This window comes from Salvelinus fontinalis, chromosome 8 (genome assembly GCF_029448725.1).
Source record: "Salvelinus fontinalis isolate EN_2023a chromosome 8, ASM2944872v1, whole genome shotgun sequence".
Lineage (NCBI taxonomy): Eukaryota > Metazoa > Chordata > Actinopteri > Salmoniformes > Salmonidae > Salvelinus > Salvelinus fontinalis.
In genome coordinates this window covers 26284017-26295346 of record NC_074672.1, presented here as the reverse complement: position 1 = coordinate 26295346, position 11330 = coordinate 26284017, and the positions used below count along the sequence as shown (strand labels likewise).

Here is an 11330-nt window from a genome sequence, read left to right as displayed (position 1 = left end):
TTCCTAAGTGGACAGTTTGATTTCACAGAAGTGTGATTGACTTGGAGTTACATTGTGTTGTTTAAGTGTTCCCTTTATTTTTTGGAGCAGTGTATATATATATATATATATATATATATATATATATATTTAATTTAGTCTCAATATGAGTAAAACACACACTACATGAGACGAGCACAGTTTCAGCCGCAGCCGCAAAACAGCGTCTGTTTTGACATGAGGTGTTTTACTTGAGGGATACAACTGCAGCAAGCTTCTGGAGTTAAAGTAAAACCAACACCGTAACCAACCAATCAACCAACGAACCTGACCTACCCCAATCCCCAACCCAAGGTTGCTGAAGCTGTAAGTGTGAACAGAATATATTTTACAAAATATATATCCTATGAAACAGTGTAAAAGGGGACCTACTCTCATCTTATCTCTACCCAACCACCACCTTATACAACTTTAGAAGCAATGCATCCAACTGCGAGCCGTCCTGAAGGCTTGCCACCACCACCTGACCTAAAAACCTGCTGCCACCCAGCCAGCTGACCTGCGACCTGCTAGTACCCCAGTCAACCACCAGTGCCTTGCACACAGATCATTCAACACCACAACCACCTGTCCTGTAGGTCACCTAAACCACCTGATCAGTTTCCATGGTGATGGGCACCAGAGTGCAGGATTCATCTCAGATCCCTCATAATCTCAGGTCTTTCAACCGGCCAGGAATATCTTATCCTCCAATCCGCACATGGGCGAATGGACACACGCAAACACACATACACACAGACACGCTTGCGCTTCAGACAATCAGGTCTCGGCCTTTTCATTTCAGTACTGAGAAAAGCAATCGTAGACATAAATATACAATGATCTCTATGATTGTAGCATGGAAAACAGGCACATTTACCACCACTATTGCTTAATGATTCTCAAACCAACCTATATTTCTTTTAGTACATATTTTTAATCAACATTAGGATTCTATGCTGATATTCAGGCCCAAATAGACATATGAAAGTGTAGAAAATATTGGTAGATTGAAAATAAAATACAGAGCTGCTGACTAAGGAACATGGATACTGGGAAAAAGCATAGAAAAAGTAAGAAACATGAGGGAAATGAAAAAGACAAAAGTACAGACATATGTATGACACACTTTTAGCTTTTCAGACAAATTCTAGGAAGGATGAGACATTGCCTCATTCAGTAAATTTGTCTTTTTCAATGAAGGCAACATTTTCCAGTCCTCTTCCACATTAAAGTTCCACAGAAAGAGCAGGATATGTTTTTTAAAGAAATCAAAATAAAGATTCTGTTGCCAAGTTTAGAGGTCGATTCTTAAGTTTAGAGTCTGATTCTTAAGTTTAGTGGGGGGATTTCTTAGTATAGTATTTTTGTACTTTTTCCAGACAGGGAGTGACTTGGATTAGAGTATACTGTATGAGTGTATGATTAAATGTGTCAAAAAGTACAATATTTTCTTTAGGAATGTAGTGAAAAAAAAGTTGTCAAAATATAAATAGTAAAGTAAACTACAGATACCCCAAAAAAATGACTTAAGTAAAACATTAAAATATTTTTACTTAAGTACTTTACCCCACTGTTTTTAGAAATATATTCAATTGGGGGGGACCTGTACTTCCCGCAGCTATGAGGCTACCTGCCACCCAACAACAGCACAATGGGTTCTTGTCCATGATATCGGTTGACTGATTTCTTAGACCGAGGTAGATAATCCTTTAGGTTTGACATTGAATCCTACATGTTCACATGCTTGGTGGTGTACCCTCCCCTTCACTCCTGATCAGTAAAACAAGCAAAAGCAGATTACTGTTAAAAGACTAGAGCTTTACCCAAAATAGGACAGATTCTTAAAAATGTCTGGTATTAGGAATTTACTGTCTTTCACAGGGCTATAACGGTAGTGATCAAAAATCATAGTGTAGTATAACAAAAAGCCTGTTGGTTTTTTGTAGTTGTCTTTGGCATGGCTCCCTCTGCTGCACTACTGAGTAATTACTGAGCAGTACTCCTGAGTAGCATCTCTGGCCAATGTGGGCGGAACTAATGAATCCAATTAACTCTTGGTAATTAACTCTTGGTAATTAACTCTTGGTAATTGCCTTTCTGAGGCATCCTTTTCCTATAGTCTACGTCTCCTCTGCTGGTACTGCCACTGACACACACACACCTCATCAAACATCTTTTCATTTGTTGTTTCAGGCCTGTACTCTTGGAGGCCCAAATAAGATTGCATAAGAATCCCGCGAGTCAATGAGAATGGTTTAAATACTGTCTGGTGGCGACATGGGGATGACTAGGAGCTCTATTCAATCCATATCGCGAAAGTTCAGCATTACAGTGTGATTGAAATGTAAAGGCAATGTTCCGGCATTAGAGGAGACTGCATTCACAGTCAAATATGCCTATGTCGGCTCTTTACCCTAACGCGTCAGTGATACAGATTGAATAGAGCCCTAGGAGTGATTGGGGCAGCCTGGCAATGTCATTTGTTTGTTGACGTCAGGTTTTTGTGATTAAATTGTTATTGTTGACAATGATTCACTGAATATACATGTCATTTGTTAACTTTACATACTGTAGCAATGTGTTGCCTCCACATGTTGACAGCTGAGGTGAGGGTCTTTCAGTGTTCCCAGGGCTGTGGTTGGTTGTGAGGACCTGGAACCGTGGTGAGACACAGAGGCAGCAGGCAGCTCCATGGCGTGGACTGAGCTCGTGGTCCAGGCAGGGCTCAACACTGGGCCACACAGGGCCCTCCTACCGTTCCTCCTCTTGATGTTCCTCACCTCCCGCTGCCTTAGTGGTCCCACAAAGCCTGCCCGCATCTCTCTGTCACCTGGGCAGCCTTTCCTAGTACTATGGGGAGTAGCCAACAAGGCGTGTTCTGGACGTCCCGACCCAGGAGCCATTGGGATGGAGAGAGAAGGCTGCGTGGCCATGTTTTATGAGGACACTCTGGGGAAGTACCCTTATTACACTGACCAGGACCAGCCTGTGAACGGAGGCCTTCCCCAACACCTCAGACCGGAAGGACTCTTCCAGAATACACAGGAGGACCTCGCGGCCGCGCTACCCTCTCCGGGGTACCGGGGTACCAGGGAATGGGGGTACTGGGTTGGGGCCAGTGTTCCCAGCAGTGGGGAAGGAACCGTGAGAAACAGGGCATCTACCTGGAGGTCTCTACTGAGAACATTCTTCCCTAACTGGACCACAGAGGAGGTGGAGAAGTGGTCCCAGATAAGATCCTCATCACGACAGTGCCAGTTTATAGTAATAGGATAAACAGATGTTATAGATGCTATTCACTATGTCACAGTTGTCTCATAATAATGATGTCATCCCGTCCCCCAGGTGGACTGAGACGGCGGCCCAGTCCATCCTTATGGAGACACTGTAGGAGAAAAGGAGGCTCCGCCCCAAGGCTCTGTGGGGCGTATCCTATTTCCCCAACTGCTACAACTCTGGCCCCCCCAGTCGATGTCCAATTACACGGGCCGCTGTCCCGCTGCTGAAATGGAGTTGAACGACGTGCTGCTATGGCTATGGAAACGCTGCTCAGCCCTCTACCTTGCCCTCATGCTAGAGAAGCTGCAGGGCGGGATCTCAGGGGCCAGACTGTACACATCTAATCAGATCCGAGAGTCAATGAGAGTGACAGGCTTGGCTGAGACCGCCTACGACCTTCCTGTGTTCCTATTAGTCAGTAGTGTCTATACGTCAACGAACACTTTTCTGTTTGAGGTGAGAGATAGTGCTGGGTGGAAGTGGATGTTACCATATTTTTGATAGTGGTTTCTCTCTGTCTGGTGGGTCTGTAACTAATGTATAACTGTGTGATGTTCCCTCAGGTGGACTTGGTCAACGGCATTGGTTAGAGTGCTGCCATGGGGGTAGCAGGGGTTATCCTATAGGAGAACGATCCAGGTGTCTTCTCTACAAGGACCAGTGGCAATTTTAGCATGTAAATCTTGGTGGGGCAAAAAAATTAAATGTGGGATGCATGCCAGCAAAGCCACTACATGACCCAACACTAAACAATACATTAATTGCACTATAACGGTGACAAACGGTGCCCACAAACTGTTAGGGCCTACATAAAGCTGTCCCAACAGCAGAGTCCCAACAGCAGTCCCAACACCTTACCACTGCTACACCTGGCTATCAGTGGTGCCTTGGCTGGCAGCGAAACAGTTCATTCAGCCTCATTTACTGCCTTTTAGAAAAACATAGCTGATATGGCTGACTTGCTTAAAAAATGTGGTTTCTACTGACAATTGAGATGTACAAACTCTGGCATTAGGGAATGACAAGCGGATTAGAGGCAATCCGTAATTTCGTTTAAGACATTAATGAGTGAGCTAGGAAGGACGTCATCAATATAACTATTTGTTCATCACTTTTGAAATGTACAGCAACATACAGTGGGGCAAAAAAATATTTAGTCAGCCACCAATTGTGCAAGTTCTCCCACTTAAAAAGATGAGAGAGGCTTGTAATTTTCATCATAGGTACACTTCAACTATGACAGACAAAATGAGAAAAGAAAATCCAGAAAATCAATTGTAGGATTTTTTATGAATTTATTTGCAAATAAGTATTTGGTCAATAACAAAAGTTTATCTCAATACTTTGTTATATACCCTTTGTTGGCAATGACAGAGGTCAAACGTTTTCTGTAAGGTTTTCACACACTGTTGCTGGTATTTTGGCCCATTCCTCCATGCAGATCTCCTCTAGAGCAGTGATGTTTTGGGGCTGTTGCTGGGCTACACAGACTTTCAACTCCCTCCAAAGATTTTCTATGGGGTTGAGATCTGGAGACTGGCTAGGCCACTCCAGGACCTTGAAATGCTTCTTACGAAGCCACTCCTTCGTTGCCCGGGCGGTGTGTTTGGGATCATTGTCATGCTGAAAGACCCAGCCACGTTTCATCTTCAATGCCGTTGCTGATGGAAGGAGGTTTTCACTCAAAATCTCACGATACATGGCCCCATTCATTCTTTCCTTTACACGGATCAGTCGTCCTGGTCCCTTTGCAGAAAAACAGCCCCAAAGCATGATGTTTCCACCCCCATGCTTCACAGTAGGTATGGTGTTCTTTGGATGCAACTCAGCATTCTTTGTCCTCCAAACACGACGAGTTGAGTTTTTACCAAAAAGTTATATTTTGGTTTCATCTGACCATATGACATTCTCCCAATCTTCTTCTGGATCATCCAAATGCTCTCTAGCTAACTTCAGACGGGCCTGGACATGTACTGGCTTAAGCAGGGGGACACGTCTGGCACTGCAGGATTTGAGTCCCTGGTGGCGTAGTGTGTGACTGATGGTAGGCTTTGTTACTTTGGTCCCAGCTCTCTGCAGGTCATTCACTAGGTCCCCCCGTGTGGTTCTGGGATTTTTGCTCACTGTTCTTGTGATCATTTTGACCCCACGGGGTGAGATCTTGCGTGGAGCCCCAGATCGAGGGAGATTATCAGTGGTCTTGTATGTCTTCCATTTCCTAATAATTGCTCCCACAGTGGATTTCTTCAAACCAAGCTGCTTACCTATTGCAGATTCAGTCTTCCCAGCCTGGTGCAGGTCTACATTTTTGTTTCTGGTGTCCTTTGACAGCTCTTTGGTCTTGGCCATAGTGGAGTTTGGAGTGTGACTGTTTGAGGTTGTGGACAGGTGTCTTTTATACTGATAACAAGTTCAAACAGGTGCCATTAATACAGGTAACGAGTGGAGGACAGAGGAGCCTCTTAAAGAAGAAGTTACAGGTCTGTGACAGCCAGAAATCTTGCTTGTTTGTAGGTGACCAAATAATTATTTTCCACCATAATTTGCAAGTAAATTCATAAAAAATCCTACAATGTGATTTTCTGGATTTTTTTTCTCATTTTGTCTGTCATAGTTGAAGTGTACCTATGATGAAAATTACAGGCCTCTCTCATCTTTTTAAATGGGAGAACTTGTACAATTGGTGGCTGACTAAATACTTTTTTGCCCCACTGTAATTCAGAACATGGGCCGTTATTACAGTGTTCTCCCTGTACACCAAGTCAGCACCGTAGGATAAATAAAGGTGGCATATAAGCAGACATTTCTCAAAACCAGTTTATAGGCTACATGTGCACACCAATTCAGAACAGTAGGCGAAGTTAAGAGGTGAAAATAGACCAAATTATTAGGGTGAGGCACATGGGCTACTAACAGCTTATTACACAACATACACTTAGTATTACTTTCTTAGCTACAGTATAGATATCTCCCTGGCATATTACATCATTTATGCAGCAGCATACAAGACATTTTTGGACTCACCTTGTTGTGCTGTGCTCACTTGAACAGGAAAGTGGCACGGCAGTCCTTCGTGGGCAAATTTTGTCATCAAACTTTGTCATCGAAGTCTGGCCTTCTCTGGATTTATGGTGCTTTCAAGACGACTGGGAACTCAAAAAAAAAAGGTTGAATCTTGATGACGTCAGTGATCTTCAGGTTGTAGCTCTAGAAAGATGCCCAAGTACCCGGATTTACAATTCCGAGTTGGATGAAAGTTCAAAACGTATTATCCCAGTCGTAGCTCGTTTTTCCTGAGTTCCAAGTTGTCTTGAACTCACTGAAATCAGATTTTGCAGTTCCGACTTAACAGTTATTTTGAGCGCGGCACAAATCATGCTTAATTGACAGCGTGGCCAATGTTGAATGTTTATCATTTTAAACTAGGAAAGGAGCCCCTTAATATTAGACTTGGGACCACACATCCACTCCACTGAATAGCAGGCTAGTGATTGCTTTGCAAGCTTGCATTTAGCCACTGATTCCTTCCAAAACCCTCATTGTTGAATTTGCGATTTCCAACTTGTTGTGTAATGTTTATGTCCAATGGCCGATGAGCATCGAGACGTTTTATCTATAATTTCTCTTCATTATTTCTCTTCATATGACAAGGATTAAAAAGGATTTGCCAGTAGATTGTCGACTTGCTTCATGATGATGACTGCTAGCTAAGATTTTGAAAGTATGATGTTGACATAATCCGTCCAACCAAAGTTACTGTACATATAACATGATTTGACGTAATTTTATCTATGGCGAATGACCTTGAGCCTTCTTGGATGGGCACTTCTAATGTAACTCGATGGCAGCACCCAAGGGGCTTGAATTTTCGATCTATACCCTTAGACTTGGCGGTGAAGTAGTGTCTCCATGAGTGACAGAACACTGAATCAATCACGACGCAACGCTCCATATTTTCTGCTGGCTTGCCCCACCACTAAAGAAAGCACTGAGCTAAGATGAAATACCTGCATTTTGGAGCTGGCTTACTCAAGAAAACAAAAAAGAGACCATGTTGTATGGTCAATGATATACACTGCTCAAAAAAATAAAGGGAACACTTAAACAACACAATGTAACTCCAAGTCAATCACACTTCTGTGAAATCAAACTGTCCACTTAGGAAGCAACACTGATTGACAATAAATTTCACATGCTGTTGTGCAAATGGAATAGACAACAGGTGGAAATTATAGGCAATTAGCAAGACACCCCCAATAAAGGAGTGGTTCTGCAGGTGGTGACCCCAGACCACTTCTCAGTTCCTATGCTTCCTGGCTGATGTTTTGGTCACTTTTGAATGCTGGCGGTGCTTTCACTCTAGTGGTAGCATGAGACGGAGTCTACAACCCACACAAGTGGCTCAGGTAGTGCAGCTCATCCAGGATGGCACATCAATGCGAGCTGTGGCAAGAAGGTTTGCTGTGTCTGTCAGCGTAGTGTCCAGAGCATGGAGGCGCTACCAGGAGACAGGCCAGTACATCAGGAGACGTGGAGGAGGCCGTAGGAGGGCAACAGCCCAGCAGCAGGACCGCTACCTCCGCCTTTGTGCAAGGAGGAGCAGGAGGAGCACTGCCAGAGCCCTGCAAAATTACCTCCAGCAGGCCACAAATGTGCATGTGTCTGCTCAAACGGTCAGAAACAGACTCCATGAGGGTAGTATGAGGGCCCGACGTCCACAGGTGGGGGTTGTGCTTACAGCCCAACACCGTGCAGGACGTTTGGCATTTGCCAGAGAACACCAAGATTGGCAAATTCGCCACTGGCGCCCTGTGCTCTTCACAGATGAAACCAGGTTCACACTGAGCACATGTGACAGACGTGACAGTCTGGAGACGCCGTGGAGAACTTTCTGCTGCCTGCAACATCCTCCAGCATGACCGGTTTGGCGTTGGGTCAGTCATGGTGTGGGGTGGCATTTCTTTGGGGGGCCACACAGCCCTCCATGTGCTCGCCAGAGGTAGCCTGACTGCCATTAGGTACCGAGATGAGATCCTCAGACCCCTTGTGAGACCATATGCTGGTGCGGTTGGCCCTGGGTTCCTCCTAATGCAAGACAATGCTAGACCTCATGTGGCTGGAGTGTGTCAGCAGTTCCTGCAAGAGGAAGGCATTGATGCTATGGACTGGCCCGCCTGTTCCCCAGACCTGAATCCAATTGAGCACATCTGGGACATCATGTCTCGCTCCATCCACCAACGCCACGTTGCACCACAGACTGTCCAGGAGATGGCGGATGCTTTAGTCCAGGTCTGGGAGGAGATCCCTCAGGAGACCATCCGCCACCTCATCAGGAGCATGCCCAGGCGTTGTAGGGAGGTCATACGGGCACGTGGAGGCCACACACACTACTGAGCCTCATTTTGACTTGTTTTAAGGACATTACATCAAAGTTGGATCAGCCTGTAGTGTGGTTTTCCACTTTAATTTTGAGTGTGACTCCATATCCAGACCTCCATGGGTTGACACATTTGATTTACATTGATAATTTTTGTGTGATTTTGTTGTCAGCACATTCAACTATGTAAAGAAAAAAGTAATTAATAAGAATATTTAATTCATTCAGATCTAGGATGTGTTATTTTAGTGTTCCCTTTATTTTTTTGAGCAGTGTATATACACTGCTCAAAAAAATAAAGGGAACACTTAAACAACACAATGTAACTCCAAGTCAATCACACTTCTGTGAAATCAAACTGTCCACTTAGGAAGCAACACTGATTGACAATAAATTTCACATGCTGTTGTGCAAATGGAATAGACAACAGGTGGAAATTATAGGCAATTAGCAAGACACCCCCAATAAAGGAGTGATTCTGCAGGTGGTGACCACAGACCACTTTTCAGTTCCTATGCTTCCTGGGTGATGTTTTGGTCACTTTTGAATGCTGGCGGTGCTTTCACTCTAGTGGTAGCATGAGACGGAGTCTACAACCCACACAAGTGGCTCAGGTAGTGCAGCTCATCCAGGATGGCACATCAATGCGAGCTGTGGCAAGAAGGTTTGCTGTGTCTGTCAGCGTAGTGTCCAGAGCATGGAGGCGCTACCAGGAGACAGGCCAGTACATCAGGAGACGTGGAGGAGGCCGTAGGAGGGCAACAACCCAGCAGCAGGACCGCTACCTCCGCCTTTGTGCAAGGAGGTGCACTGCCAGAGCACTGCAAAATGACCTCCAGCAGGCCACAAATGTGCATGTGTCAGCATATGGTCTCACAAGGGGTCTGAGGATCTCATCTCGGTACCTATTGGCAGTCAGGCTACCTCTGGCGAGCACATGGAGGGCTGTGCGGCCCCCCAAAGAAATGCCACCCCACACCATGACTGACCCATCACCAAACCGGTTATGCTGGAGGATGTTGCAGGCAGCAGAACGTTCTCCACGCGTCTCCAGACTCTATCATGTCTGTCACATGTGCTCATGTGCTCAGTGTGAACCTGCTTTCATCTGTGAAGAGCACAGGGCGCCAGTGGCGAATTTGCCAATCTTGGTGTTCTCTGGCAAATGCCAAACATCCTGCACGGTGTTGGGCTGTAAGCACAACCCCCACCTGTGGACGTCGGGCCCTCATACCACCTTCATGGAGTCTGTTTCTGACCGTTTGAGCAGACACATGCACATTTGTTGCCTGCTGGAGGTCATTTTGCAGGGCGCTGGCAGTGCACCTCCTTGCACAAAGGCGGAGGTAGCGGTCCTGCTGCTGGGTTGTTGCCCTCCTACGGCCTCCTCCACGTCTCCTGATGTACTGGCCTGTCTCCTGGTAGCGCCTCCATGCTCTGGACACTACGCTGACAGACACAGCAAACCTTTTTGCCACAGCTCGCATTGATGTGCCATCCTGGATGAACTGCACTACCCGAGCCACTTGTGTGGGTTGTAGACTCCGTCTCATGCTACCACTAGAGGGAGAGCACCGCCAGCATTCAAAAGTGACCAAAACATCAGCCAGGAAGCATAGGAACTGAGAAGTGGTCTGTGATCACCACCTGCAGAATCACTCCTTTTTTGGGGGTGTCTTGCTAATTGCCTATAATTTCCACCTTTGGTCTATTCCATTAGCATAACAGCATGTGAAATGTATTGTCAATCAGTGTTGCTTCCTAAGTGGACAGTTTGATTTCACAGAAGTGTGATTGACTTGGAGTTACATTGTGTTGTTTAAGTGTTCCCTTTATTTTTTTGAGCAGTGTATATATTTTTTTACATGGTTTGCAAACTGATATGTGACACGTATTAATGTCAAAATAACATGCAAAACAGGCATTGCTAAAAATGTTGGGCTCTGCCCCACCTGCCCTGAATAACGGATCGCCATTGACAAGGACTCAGATCTCTTAAATCTTCCATACATTGTCATTTATACTAATGTAACTGTGTCTGAGGTCTGCGAATGACATTTCCCCTCTGTCTGTGTCTCCCCCCAGACAGCCTGCTCAGAGCTAGCCACATTCATGCTTGAGGTTCTGGGCCCGTACGCCGTCAACGTGACCACAGCCGCCCGCCTGTGCGACGTTTACCTATGCCAGGTGCGTGGCCACTGCTTGCGCCACAAATCCAAGAGCTCCACCTACCTGCACCTGCCGCCCTCCAACTTCCTGATGACAGAGAGGAAGTTAGAGATGGTGCAGGTCACAGACCAGCTGGACCCTGGCAACCTGGAGGCCTGGAAGAGGGACTTACAGTGCCAGTGGTATGAGTCCCTGGAGGGGCCAGTCACCGATGAGGAGGTCCTCAAGGTCAGGGCACAGAGTGCCCTTCCAGCCAGACTGAATCCCCCCTTATTAAGTGAGCTGAACAAGGGAACCAGCCCCACCCTCGCTCTCTTGAACCACAGTGGACCGTCACTCACTGCACCTCTCCTACCTCTACTGCTGGTATTAACCACAGCTTTAAGCCTTAGCCTGAACACAGACTTATGCCTGAACTCCTGACTAAACTGCTGGACATAAGGTCAGGCTAAAGACTGTCACATTAGTGTATAAAAAAGAAGCA

The 11330-nt window shown here is 45.7% G+C and overlaps 1 pseudogene; it reads left to right on the top strand.

The window, feature by feature from the left end:
* The first annotated feature begins 2712 nt into the window (after positions 1–2712).
* Positions 2713–11283, top strand: LOC129860974 (hyaluronidase-2-like; annotated as a pseudogene).
* Positions 11284–11330: the final 47 nt, after the last annotated feature.